The sequence below is a fragment of the Pinus tabuliformis genome, chromosome 3_2, assembly GCF_031772625.1.
Source record: "Pinus tabuliformis cultivar Carrire ecotype Pingquan chromosome 3_2, CPIR1, whole genome shotgun sequence".
NCBI classification, from domain to species: domain Eukaryota; kingdom Viridiplantae; phylum Streptophyta; class Pinopsida; order Pinales; family Pinaceae; genus Pinus; species Pinus tabuliformis.
Window position 1 is genome coordinate 409,325,113 of NC_142302.1, and position 15,126 is coordinate 409,340,238.

Genomic DNA, 15,126 nt, shown 5'->3' on the forward strand with positions numbered 1-15,126 from the left:
TCCTTTTACCAGCTTAGTGGATTTGTTATATAGATCAAATTCAATAATTTTAGCTATGCATCTCCCTCTCCTACCATATGTATCAGGTTGAGTCAAAACAAATTTGACAACATTATTTTGGACATAGGAAGTAATAGGGGAATTAAGGACACAATTTCTGAAATCTTTTAGGGCTTGTACAAGAGCATACATTTGTTTTTCAATGATGTCATATTTCAGCTCTGCATCTCTCATAACTTTACTAAAGAAGGCAATTGGTTGGTCATATCGATTATCGTTCTTTTGCAGTAAAACAAAAGCTAAAGTGGTGTCAGAGGCAAAAGAAAAAATGCTAAAGGGATTTGTATAAACAGGACTAGCTAGTACTAGAGCTTCAGAAATAGCCTTTTTGATTTGTGTAAATGCATATCTAGCCTACACTATCCATTTAACCTCATGATATATATTTAATGATCTCAACATAGTTTGGTATAAATCTCCTTAGAAAATTAATCTTTCCTAAAATGGCTTGATATTTTTTTTTTTAATTTCTGGGTGGACTAATTACCTCAATGGATGAGACTTGTTTTGGATAAATTACCACTCCTTTTGATAAGATGTGTCCAAGTAAATTTCCTTACTTTATGGAAAATGTAGATTTCTTTGGGTTGAGCAAGATTATGAATTTTCTACACCTGTCAAAAACCCTTGTCAAGTACTTTAAGTGCTTTTCATCAGAGTTTGAAAACATAGTTAGATCATCCAGATAAATGAAAATAAACTTATTAATTTTACCAACAAAAGATAAATCCATTTCCCTTTGAAATGTTGCTTCTGCATTAGTTAAGCCAAAAAGGCATCCTAGCATACATAAATGTACCCTAGGGAGTTGTGAATGTTGTTTTCTCTCTATCTTTTGGACTTACAAAAATCCAGTTATATCCAAAAAACCATCTAGCATGGATATTCTATTAGAACCTGAAACTCTTTGAAGTAATTGATCCATTTTAGGCAATGGATAATTTTCTTTTAAGGATAATTGGTAAGATTCCTAAAATCCTCACACAGTCTAATTTCAAATTTTTATTTCTTATAAGAACTAAATTTGAAATCCACTCAAAATATCTAAGAGGAAAAATAATCTTGGAATCCAACATTTTCTTTAGTTCTTTTTCAATGGTTGGAAGCAAAATTGGATTTATTCTTCTTAATTTCTGTTGGAATTGTTTGGATTCTGGTTTTAAAGGGATCTTATGCTCAATAAGGCTTGTGTCATCAGTTTTGATCTCTTCATAGGACCAAGAAAAGACATATTTATAATGTTTTAAAAGATTTATATACTTGTCTTTTATGTCCTTAGGTAATGATGCTGAAATTTTCCCATTCTTGATTTCTTCATGAGTTCCAATGTTACAATCTTCTACATCCTCTTGTAAAAAATAAAATCAAGAGGGATTAGACCCTTGGGAATGTAATTTTTTCATAATTGGAGTATATTATGATAAACTATATTATTTTTAACTGTGAAGCTTCATTTTCATGAGTTGATTTATGATAAATAATTTGTTCTTCCTCAATTTGTAAGGCTGAAAATTCATCAATTTCCTGCACAAAAATCTTCAATTGTTCATCATCTTCAAACACTTGCCATTGTCTAAGATTATCAAGGATTGAAGGCCTATATTTTACCTAAATTTGATTTTGTAATTGCATTGGATCAGGAATTTTAAAAGATCTTGCAGAAACTGCTAAAGAGTCTGCATAAATGTTCTCATCCCTTAGGATTGTTGTAATGTTGAAGGCAGGACAATAGTTCTCTACAGAGTCCCATACCTCATTTCGGTAAGATAGAAGCCTAGGATGTTTTGCTTGGCATAGGTTTCTTACTTATTTTACAATCAATTCTGAGTCACTGAAAACACTTAAGTTTTGAACTTTGAGACTTTTAGCTAACTTAAGGCTTAGAAGTAGGGCTTCATTTTCAACAATATAAATGGCTACTAAACATTGTAGATCTGCAGCAAATGATAGAAACAAAACCTGCCAAATCCATAACCTATGCCACGATCATAGTTAAACACCAAAATGAAATAGTAATAAATGAGGGTAACTCCAATAATCCAATGGAAACTAGATATACAAAGAATATATTTTATTAAACAACACTCGTGAAGGGAACAAATAAATGTTGTGAGTCCCCCTCTATGGGATGGGTTCTTGGCTATCCTCAAATTTCTTCAACTTTTGTAGAATCTCTCTCCTTTATAATGTGTAAACCCAACAAATAAAATGTTTGAGCTCAATGAGAACTCAAATGGAAAAGAAAAATGGTCTGTGATAGTGATAATAATCAGAGCTGCAATAGTGAGTGCACAATGAAAATAATTGAAAGTGAATAATGAATGGAAAGCCTTTTTATTTATAACAAAATATTAGGTTATCCTCGAATAATGAGCAATAATAAAACATTATTAACCCCATTCTAGAAATAACCACTTGGAATATTTTATTATATTTGGTTAGGAGAGAAAAAGTATTTAAACTTTTATTTAGAAATAATAAATAAATAAATGATTTATTTATCATCTCAAAAAATATGGTTAAATAATAATTATTTATTTAATTATTCCTGAGAGATTTAATCAAATTTGACAAGGACTAATAATTAATTAGTGATTAATTATTTATTCCTAGAGAAAAATAAGCTAATTAATAATTTATTTGTTTATTTTTCATAACTGAGTCAAATGTGACAAGGAATATTAATTAAACAATGGTTTAATTAATTATTCCTAGAAGATAATTAAATAAATAGTGATTTATTTAATTATTCTTCATGGCTTTAACTATAAATTGGTTAATAAATGTGGTTTATTAAGGAATTTCTCATAGTGAAAGAAATTTTACTAGGGTCAAAATTTGCCTTACATGGTGTACTTTGATCCATCTAGTAACTTATGACTAGATGATCAATTTTTTGGTGATAACAGATTGCACCCCAAAGTATGAGTGTTAGGAGAAAAATGTATGACTAAAGTATGTTGTAAAGACACAATCACTAGACAACAAAGTGGAGAGAGAGAGAGAGAGAGAGAGAGAGAGAGAGAGAGAGAGAGACTAATAGAGCTGAAGCAAAAGAGGACAGTGACAGAGGGGGTGAGACTAATGCAAGTCTCCTTTTATGTTGTGGTACCGGATTTTAGTGAGGTGGGGCAGGCATACCTATACCCGCCAAGATAACGTTGTACAAAAATAATGATGCTCCCATAAACATAAAATTGAAAAATGAAGTACATGCTGAATGGTACATGACACACTGACATAACTGAGTGAGAAAATAATACAATCTGTCCCATATACATAATGCACCTAGAAAAAACATGAGCCAGGAATGAATATAATATCATATGAGTACATGAGATATAATGGTCATTCCATCAAAAAAATGGGTGGGAGGGAGGTTAGAACAACTGAAGAAGCCATGTTGAACAGGGAAGGGCTCTGCAAAATTGAATGGATCATCTGAAGGAGACGTGCATGCTATGAACACTACGATCGGTAGGAACCGAACCCATCAAATATGTGGAACTGCATCTGAGGTTGTAGCATAATATGAAGGAATCTGGGCATGTGGGGGGCTACCTGAAGGGCCACCCCCTCATGAGGGCTAAAACATCTCACACACACTTGGAAATCGCTGGTACAATTTTTTGCATCACTGGACCATCAAGTGTATGAATCAAGAGCATGAAACAACCAAGTCAAAGGGCAATAATGAGTCCCTCTACTGGATCCGAGGTACTGAACAAGAATGGAAGCAGGAACCAAGATACACCACCCTCTAGGTTGTTCTTCTAGAATAAATGAGCTGATGTCAACATAATAAGGCCTGCCATAAGTGAGGAAATGAGGATCCTCAACTAAGGCACGAGGGAAAATAGTAATGTGACTGATGGACTGACACCAAGGACAATGGAAGATGTGGGACTGAGGGAAAAATAGACAGTTGTTGTTTTCAGAGCATAAAGTGCATTGTTGACTTGGCAGCGACTGGCTCGATTCCGGAGGGGATGGTGGACAGTATGACTGGAGGCCAAAATGGGAAACATTTGATGAATGGTATGAAAATATGTATGGAATACTATGACATAATGTAATGGGACGTGAAATATATTCCATGGATGCAAAGGTGACTCATCATAGATGCTCTGAACAAGCATGACTCGATGATGCTGCCACACAGAATAGGCTCGATGGGGACCATGAAGACATGAGCAGATGATGGTTTCTCATGACGAAAATTGACACGTGGGATGACAAGTATTAAGGGAAGGTGGTCCCTAAGGTACAAGCGTTGAATATGACGAAATTCAATTTTAAGAGGCGACGAAGTAACCCTTCTTGGAAAAATGGCTTCCGATGGATGTGTCAAATCATCAAAAATTGGGAAAGACCAATTAGAGTACTTGATGATAGTTTTCCAATGATGCTGACGATTCATCAAATGGAGCTACAGTCTGATCCCAATGTGCAACAGAAAAACTATGGGTTTTCCTATAAAATGGTGTTTTCCCTCCAATTTGAGAGGAGGAGAAAGCCCTAAATCTTGTGGAGATCGTGGTAGAAAAACCGACCATCAGGATCGGGATCTGCAACTTTCAGGAAAGTAGCCTTACTTGTATAAATATGGCCTTAATGCTTCTTGGAATCATGGTTCTTGGTGAAGAATTAAGGGAAGAGGAAAAAAAGAATGAACTACTAGAGGAGGTCTAGAATCATCCTCACCCACTAAGGCTCACCGGAGAGGCTGGCAGGGAAAAATATCCAAGGAATGGGACGATAATCGACCATACCTAGATCAAGTGGGATCTAGGCCGAGACTTATGTTAATCAATTAAGAAGATGGCCGGGGGAAAACCATCATTCCCCCAAGCATGGGATACTGCCCAAAAACATATGTGATGGAGGAAACTAATCTGGTATGCAAAGGTGGGAATGATGCCCCCTAGTAGGAGGAGTTTGTGTAGTGCCACTGTGTTTTGAGTGCTTGAAAAGGGGATTCAAGCATCTCGGCCCATCTTGGAACGAGGTCCTCCAAAGAATGATAAGGAGATGTAGGGGCCTATGTGCCCCTAAGTATTCTATGGGTGTACTCGATGTATTTAGAGTGGTGGATTCCAAATATAGGAGGAAGTATGCATGATGGTGCATATCATTCCAAGGATAATCTGGGGTAGTCATGGCTTCCATGATGTCCTCATCATAATGGAAGATGGGGGGATGGGAGGAAGATTGACTACATGATGCAGCAGAGGTAACTGGTGCATAATCCAGAGAAAGAAGGTTCACATACACATCATCTAGAATGGTAGACGATGAGCTAGTAGATGGAAAATCTACTAATGTTGAGACCCAGGATTCTGTTGAAAGATGTTTGATAGAAGCGTGTGCAGAAACCTCAGAAAGGTTTTCCTACGAGAAAATCAAGGATGATGATAGGTAAAGGATATGGTCCATGGAGTCTGTCATCTCAAAATCAGGGGGATGGATCACGATGGCGGGACTAGAGCCCCCATGTTCTGGTGGACTAGTGGTACCAGAATCCACGAGTAGAGGAGTAGGTAATCCACTATGAGTGGTATTGTATTCGCGAAGTGCCTCAAGGCAATCACAAATTTTTTCGAGATGATGGCATTAATGGGAATAGTGACCATGTTGATCACACAAGGCACAAGGGTGATTTGTGCATAATTTTTTGAGTTTCTTGACTAGATCAGGTAAGGTAATTTGGACCTCGGGGATATTAGACTCAGGAAATGTTTCATGAATCAAAGGTTTGAGATGAAGAAGTTTAGGATAGTTATTGGTGGCATGTCCAAAAACTTTACATAAAGCGCATGGAGGTGACGGATTTGGGGTTTTGGGGGTTGGAGGAGCTTAGGGAGCCTTGTCCTTAGGTTCTTTCCTCTTGGATTTTCCCTTGTGTATGGATGCATTCGTAACAAGAGTGGGTTCTTGTTGAGGTTTCCGTGGAACTACAGCAGCAGAAAGTGTTGTAGGGACCGGTTGAACCGGGGTCAAAGCATGATATGATCTTAGCTGACCAGGCGGAGTGCTTTCAAGGGGATCAGTTTACCATAATGGGATCCCCAAATTCATATTAGGGAGGACCAATGAAGCCATAGCAGTGATAGAAAAGATTCGCGGAGGAGGAAACAAGAAAGGTATTTGTCCTGTAGGGTAATTTCCTTATGGAACAACTCCTAGATGGTTGAGACCTGGAGGAACAGTTATTAGTGGGAACATAGGAGAGGCACCCACAAACAAAGGGGGTCCTAGGTGGGTAGATCTAGATGGCTCGATGAAGGTGGGAACAATAGGGTGGTAAGGAGGTAGCTATTGTGAAGATGTACCACACTGCTTGTGAGTAGCTCGTGATGCTTGTAACATGCAAACAATCAAAGAGCTAGGCTCAGAGATAGGAGGGGGAGGACCATGGAAAGCACCCAACAATGAGGAATCTTTGTAGAATCCAGGTGAAACACTAGTGATAGGGGTAGAATATTGCTTGTTAGACATCGATGAGATAATGGACTCGAGGGAGGTCAGGGATGAATGTTCGTAGTATGTCAATTGATCGATGGTGATGATTGTCGCACGGAATAAGTTGATCTTGTGGACAAGATAGACCTTCCTAGAATCTAAAGAAGACCTAATGACAAGCAAACCAACTAGACACTATTTTTTCTCTAAATATGCTTTTATAAACAAATGCAAATAAGTGTTTTAGGGCCTACCTTAGGTCCAACGTAAGTTTGTGGATGCCCTCGTTCCTTCGATCCAAATGAGCTCCTTTGTTGCGAATCTGCAAACACAAACAAGCAAACAAATTAAATAGCACCTGAAAAGCCAATATCATAAAACATATTTAACATGAAAGTCAAGGAGTTCATGAAATAAATAACATGAGATACTTGTTGAGAAAAATGAGTTTGATTGTATTAATTCAAAAGAAGAAGAACTTTACAACCTGTGCCTTGACGCTGTACAAGCTCCTCCCAGGGTCTAGCAAGAAGTCTCCTCTACTTTGACAAGTTTCACTCACTTCCCAATGAAACCAAAAAGGTATGTGATCTCTCCTCTTAAGCTCAACTAGGAAGTCTTAATTTTCACCAGCATTTACCCTAAAAAATCTTCAGCTTCTAACCTCCCTAGCAACCAGCCCAATGCCTGAATTTATAGTGTAATGGAGGGAAGTTACTAGGTCCTCCTTCAAAGGGATAAAGCCCTCCTTCAAAGGGATAGCTCCTCTCATCAAGGGATTAGCTCCTTCTCTTTTGGGATGCATGAACCACCTAAGAGCAGCAAATCCATGTCAAAATTCCTTCTAGAATCATCTAGAATTAACCCAAAGTGAGTTTTTTAGAATAAACTTGCGCCTTTTTGACTTTCACAGGGGTCCGCACCCACACCTTTAGGGATAGAGCGGGCAGGTCCGCAGGTTTTGTAAACAGAAGGTGCGGGACCGCAGGTAACAGTGAGAGAAAGTGCGAAACCAGAGTTTCATTGATTTTTAATGTCTTTCTCTTATTTTCAAATCTTGACTTGAAGAGCTGAGGTCTGAGACTTGCGTAGGAGGACAGTACAAGTGATGATAGACCCATACTGACTGCAAATAATCATGGTGACGATATTTTTGTGTAACAGATTGCCCCCTAAAGTGCGAAGTCTGTAGTAGATGAGGATTTCATTTATCATTTAGGAAGAGTGAAGTACTTTATCATTTCGAGGATCATCTTGTGGAGAGCCCGGTTGGAACCTGTAAAAACATTCAATGCATGATATATATATGAGATCATATCATCGTTGAGGTAGGCATTCCCATACTCAGATCAAACTGACTTAGAAAACTAACTACTGCTCTGATACAGAAATGATGTTGTAAAACATCACAAGTATAGACTCATGTGGACACAATATGGACGCAGCCATCTGTTTATGAATAGTCCATTATATAATGAATAAAAAATTCCCCGCAACCTGGATTTTGGAAACTAGATCGAGGGTCTTCATTTCTACTTCCTGAAACAGTACGATTCTATCCATGCGAACGAATGTGTTGATGTCGAACTGGGTAGAAACCACTTGATTACCAGTCAATGATGTAAACTGTTAACAAGTGTGAGAGAAACCACCAGTGATGTCAATGGCTCTCAAAGTACCCCGTACAATCTATGAGATGTGAATAAATGTGTTGATGTCGAACATGTCACGGAATCCTTTGATCGAAGGAAAATGATGCAACCTGTCGTCAAAGGCGAGAAACCTGCCATTGAGGCATGCATATCCCAAGGTACTGATGATTTCTAGATAATCTTTCTAGATAATGAGCTGAAGTCGATAGAAAGCGATCCGTCATAGGCAAGCCCACAACACGAAATCATAGATCAAGTTGAAGAAATTTAGTTGCAAGGACTGACTCAGGGATGGTCAAGATGGATGACAGATATTTTGCAGATGAATGGCTTATTGGTAATGACCTCTTGAACACATAACGACACGAAAGATGGCTTGGTGACAATTGACCCAAAGTTAATACCCAGAAACTGGCTGAAGACTTTCAATGTGATTTGATCAGCTGTTAGGCAAAGGATTTCCCAACCCAGGTGAATAAAAGTGTCGTGTTCAAGAGTGGTTACAAAGTATGACAAGCAGGCTCATTTTTCTCTCTTTTCTCCTACCATTTCTAGCAAGTACCTCTTTATTTTTTACAAGATTGAGGAGGATAACATTTGATTGATTATAAGCCCATCCTTCAGATGAGTCCCACTTAGTTTAAATTCGAACCGTAAGAAGGAGTGGTCCGTTCCTGTTTGTAATTGAATAGGTCCTTTACTGTGAAATTTTAACGAGTCCAGTATAGGAGAAACTCGGCGTTTTTCAATTTTAGAGAGTCTGAAAAACTTAAGAAAACTCCAGGGTTGACCTTTTTCGTAAATTTGTGTCTCCCAAGCCCGAAAAAGTATAAAATAATACTTGAGAGAACCACTTGATATTTTACGACCAAGGAGTACTTTTCATCATTAGTGCCCTTGACCCGAAAAAGTAAAAATGCGATCAACAACACGTCGTTTTATAGCAAATATCGAATTTGAAACGACAAAAATCCGGCAATCTTTTCATGTTTTTACGGTCGGAAAAGAGCTATAAGTGGATCGTCTTTTAATTCCATTTTAACGAGTTTAAAAGAAAAACTCGGCGATCTTTTCATGTTTTAGGAGTCAGAAAAGAGCTTAAAGGTGACTCTAAATGTTTTTTCATCGAAAATGACAGATTTCGCCTGAATAATACGTTATCCTAAACAAAGCGCAAAAATTACTCATACCTGTTTGAAATGGATAAAAATGTTGCAAAAATACCTTTCCAAAGTGAAACATAAACAAATTTGCAATTTATTTACTCAAAAAACTTATAAAAAGGGCCTTTGTCAATTCATTTTTATAGTTTGAGTTTTGGGTGAGAAAATAGTGCTTTTGTTCAGAAAACTTCCCGTGAAGATTGCGGAAAATCCAACCGTCGGAATCGAATGTCGTCTTCTCCAGGTAATCCCCATCATCCTACTCTTCATTTTTAACCGTTTCATTTTTTGTTTTAGTCATTCATTTAATTTTTTGGAGGGTTTTTAGGCTTAAAACCCACGCGCGGGGGCCCGTAGGTGTACCACTGCTAGCCTACGACCCCGAATTTTTCTCCATTGGGAAAAAGTCAGGGGTCCGCACCTCCCATTTAGACAAGGTGTGGTCCCACGCACTGTGTCTAACCCGGAGGGTGAGGTCCCCGCCGCAAGGGTTTTTAACCCAAAAATTCTCAAAATTGGACCAAACAAAATAATTTCTAGCATTTTAATTTATCTTTTTACTTGATGCAGAGAGTACATCATGCTAGATTGGCGTGAACGAGAGCATGAGGACGTGGATGCTACCGCATGGAACCATCAACCTTTACTTGATGCTTTGAGGGCATGCGGCTTGTACAAATTCTGGGCCATTCCTGGCATGAAGGCTCAGGTGGATTTCTTACAGTGGCTGGTTGACAGATGGAGCATACAGGACCAGTGTTTCTTCATTGGTGGCCACCAGCTCGAAATCGAGCCGATGGACATATATTTCTTGACTGGTTTGCCTAAGAGAGGCAAAGACTTGACTCTGTTTGGGGCTAGGCCAGGTGGCCAGTCTGTTGATAGCCTTCGGCTAGAGTTCTGCAATAGCCAGGCTAGAGACAAAGGGATAGACATAAAAACCATATCCCGTCCTGAACTCATGGTGATTGCGTTTACTGTCACCAGACTTTGCGGGAGTTCCGCATTACATATTGCCACCGGATCCCAGATGCGTATGGCAGTTGATTGCTTTTGAGGCACCATCTTCAACTGGTGCGATGCTATGTTGGCCAATGTGAAAGGCCAACTGACCAGGGCTAAGAACGGACAACTAAGGACCTTTGGTTATGGGGCTTTGGTTATGAGTTTTGGTCTGGAGAGGGTTCCCATGTTGATCCCGCAACACCTTACTGTTGGAGCTGGGCTTCCTCGAGAGCCCAAACTGATGCGATGGGTTGCAGTTATGGCCCGTCACCTGGACGAGAGGACAGAGGTTGCTCGATTCAATCCTGAGTATTTCCAATGGTTGGAAAACCAGGTATTTTCTATTCAGGACTTCCCTTACGCTGGGGTAGATTTTCGTGGCGACCCAGACATGGCTCTTCCACGAGGAGAGCAGTGGGATGACTCAGGTAAAATCATTTTCAACATTTTTCCTATTTTAATTTTTTCTTTTTATTTTTCCATCTTCACAAAACTGATAGCAAAAGTTTCAAATGCAGATGTGGGTCCACAACGACCAGCCTCTCTCTATCCTGACGAGAGGAAACAATTAGTTGCAGTCGCGCTAGCCCCACAGGACGAATCAGCAGAGGTTTTGGCCAAATTGGAGGGCCATCTCAGGCACTTGACAGGAGATATTCCAGAGACCACTATAGATGACATTCCTCGTCGACTTCGGCGCTATGTGATTGGGGTCCCAGGACCTTTTAGGAGGTTCCTTTAGAAGGTGGCCCATGCAGTGGTTTCTTATCGAGATCATCACCAGTGATAGGATGATCGCCTATTGTGGGCACATATGACATTTTTGTTTTTTGTACTTATCATTTTTTCCGATCATAAGGTGTTTTCCAACCTATGATCGAGGACGATGTATTTTTTGACACACTCCTATATATATATATATATATATATATATCACTATTACCAGCTTATCTTGTAAATCATGTTATGGAATGGTTTTAAATTTACATGTATGATTATTGCAAATGTCTACTTAACATTCAAGAAGCAATTGCATCTGCTAATGTATTTAAAGATCTCGGAATATGCTGATATTCAATATAATAAAATTCACGTTCCAAGAGACGCACTCTCAAAAATAATCTTAATAACACTGGATTTCTAATGGCATATATTATATTAAGCTGTAATACAACGAGTTCAGAATCTAACCTCACTATCAAACTCCGAATCCCAAATGAAATAGATTCCGATAATAACTCAATCACTGCACTATACTCAGCAATGTTGTTCGTTTTTTGACCGAGGCTTATCCCATGCATAGATACTAACTCGTCAGAGGGCGAATAGATAACCAAAGCTGCGGAAGAAATGTTCCGTGTATTATGACAAGCACCATCAGCGAAACCAATGTATGTTTGGAGAGGCATCGACATCTGCAATATCAAGAGTAAAACCAAGATAAGCAGGAATAATGATGAAAAAACACTCTCTAAGCTAAGCACATTGTTTAAACTAAAACACACTAGCTAGAAAGAAAAGCTATCCTAACTAAAAATCTCCATACCCATTCTTTAAGCATAATACCTCTTCAAGTAAAGACCATTTCTGGGTTTACCCAAAGTGTCCCTGTCAAAGTCTACCAGTTCGTAGGCCCTTTTTGCTAGCTTTCGCTTGACAACATAGGGACCATGCCACATAGGAACTAATTTTCTAGCGCCTAATTTATCATTAGCTTGATCGTAAACTAAGACTAGATCTCCTTCTGAAAAATTTCGAGGGGTCACATTTCGATCATACTGAGCTTTCATATGTTTTGTGTGAGTCTCGATTGCCAATGCAGCATCACGTCGATTCTCATCTAATTACGCCAAGTATAACAAACGCTTTTCCTCTTCAGAAGTGGCTAGAAGTAACTCAATGGCCATTTGCAGTGACGGGATTTCGCATTCAATGGGTAGCACAACTTCCAGACCATAGACTAGTTGGAAAGGAGTGAACCCTATTGATGTGTTTACTGAAGTTCGGTACGCCCAAAGCGCTGAAAATAGCATGTTATGCCAATTCGACCAATGAATCCCAATGATTCGTCGGATAATGATGACTAAAACTTTGTTGATGGATTCAACCAGACCATTAGCTTATGGATAATAAGGGGTTGAACTATCATGACGCAAACCAAGCTGGCCTGTAAGTTCGGTCATCATAACGTTTCGAAAATGACGCCCATGATCAGTGATTATCGCTTGCGGGACACCAAACCTAGCAATTATATGATTGAACACGAAAATTGCAGCTGTCTTGCCATCTGCCTCAAATGTAGGCATCGCCTCGGCCCACTTGGTAAAATAATCTACCGCAAGGATGATATACGCATGCCCCCCGGCAGAGTGAGGGTTACATGTAATAAAATCGATACCCCATTTTTCAAAAGGACCAACGGCAATTATAGGGTGGAGAGGAGCAGGTGGAGCGCGCATCTTTCGATCAAATATTTGGCAGTTGTGGCATTTTCGGACCGCAGTAATACAATCTTTAAACAAAGACGGCCAGAAGTAGCCAGCGCGCAATATATTTTGGGCTGTGGCATACCCATACATATGACCACCACACGCCCCAGAGTGACAGTCATTTAGAACCCTTTCAGCTTCCTCATGAGTTATGCAACGTCGAAAAATAGAGTCCACCCCATGACGATAAAGAGTATCTCCAATAATTCTGTATTGTTGGGACTGGAATCGTATTTTCCGATGTTCTGACCTTGATATTTCTGGCCGAAAGGATTGGGTCTGGAGATAAACGATGATATCCCCATACCACGGATCTAAAGTACTGATTAGAAATAAGGATTCGTCCGCAATGGGCTCCTCTGCCACAATTTCCGTATCAGTACGCGGGAAATCACACATTAACTCCGCAAAGACTAAAGATTTCTTAGACTTAGGTTTCTCAAATTCCAAGTCGAACTCCTGCAGGATAACAATCCATTTAGAGTACTTGCCCCCTAGCAATTTCTTGGTCAAAATGCAGATCATAGGGTTGCAATCTGAAATTACGGTAGTTTTACGTAGTAAAATGTAGTGACGAAAACGTTGGACAGCTTGAACAGCTGCCAATGCCAATTTCTCCACATGTGAGTACTTTAGCTCAGTTGCATTTAAGGTTCGACTAAGGTAATATATCACATGCTCAGTTCCAAATTCATCTTCCTAAACTAAGACAATTCCAATGGTGGGATGAGAGGCGGGGAGATACAAGAAGTAATCCTGGTTGTAGTTGGGAGGATGCAATAACGGTGCATGGGTCAATGCGTGTTTGAGTGCATCAAAATATTTCTGAGCTATCTCGTCCCAATAGAATGGAGTATTCTGTTTCAACAACCGGGTAAAACCCTTTGTAACCTCGTCATAGTTAGGAATGAATCGTCGTAAAAAGTTTGATTTCCCTTGCAAACTTTAGAGTTGGCGAAGACTTGAAGGAGGAGGCAATTTGACAATAGCTTCGACCTTCGAGGGATCGACGTGAATGCTGGCTTTTGAAACTACAAACCCCAGCAATCGACCTGTTTCTATACAAAAGACACATTTGTGTGGGTTCAACCGAATCCGATAATGCCTACACCTCATAAAGATTGCTCGTAAATGGACAAGGTGATCAGCTCGATGTAATGAATGAGCAGGCAAGTCATTGAGATAGGTTTGCACAATGTGCTTGATGTCATGAAACTCATAAGACATGGCCCTTTGAAAAGTTGCTCCGGCATTCTTGAGCCCAAAAGGTAATTTGCAATAAGCAAATGTCCCCCATGGAAAAATGAAAGCCGGTTTTGGTTGATCGGCAGGTAGAATATTGATTTGATTGTATCCGGAAAAACCATCCATGAAGGAGAATATTTCGCTGTCGGAACAATCATCAATGATTTGATCGATATAGGGAGTTGGGTAATTGTCCTTTGGATAGGCTCAATTGATGTCCCTATAATCGATGCATATTCTTATTGTTCTGTGCTTTTTGTTAACCGGAACAATATTCAATACCCAATCCGTTAACGGTATTAAATAAATGAAACCTGCTTTGAGTAATTTTTCAACTTCTGCTTTAATTGCAGCAACTTTTCCTGGGTGAATCTGACGCAAACGTTGCCAGATGGGTTTAGTGTCTGGGTAAGTCTTAATCTCATGAACAACAATCGCGGGATCAATTCCTGACATTTCCTCATAGGACCAGGCAAACACGTCATGGAATTCTTGAAATAGGGCCTTATATATTTGAATTTCGTCATTTGTACACGAGGCACCTATATGAATGTTCTCAACAATTCCAGGCTTAACCGAAATGTCAATAGGAATAGTTCGAGAGATGTTTCCCAAATTTAACTCTGAATCTGGATGTTTCAGTGGATTCTGAGGTTCCTTGAAATATTCAGTCGTAAAAATTGATGAAAAATCATTTTCAAAACGATCATTCTCGGGCAAAAACGAAGATCTGTGATGGAGATCTTCCCATGGTAAATCATTTACACATAGGATTTCACAAATTTGCTCATCAGAGTGAACAAGTTCAGAAAATGTGATTAAATCCGAGCTTGATATGAAAAGTGATTCCTCACAGACCACATTCATGAAGTCATTTTCGGTTGAAGATGGGTTAGTAAACGATTGCACGGCCTCATACGCAATTTCATATGGACTCAAAGGCATGACATCACCAAATGAGTCTATCTTAGATTCAGAAGGAATGATCCAAGGATCATCATAAACAAAGGTGTCTGACGTAATAATATGAATGGTTGCAAATGAGGACGA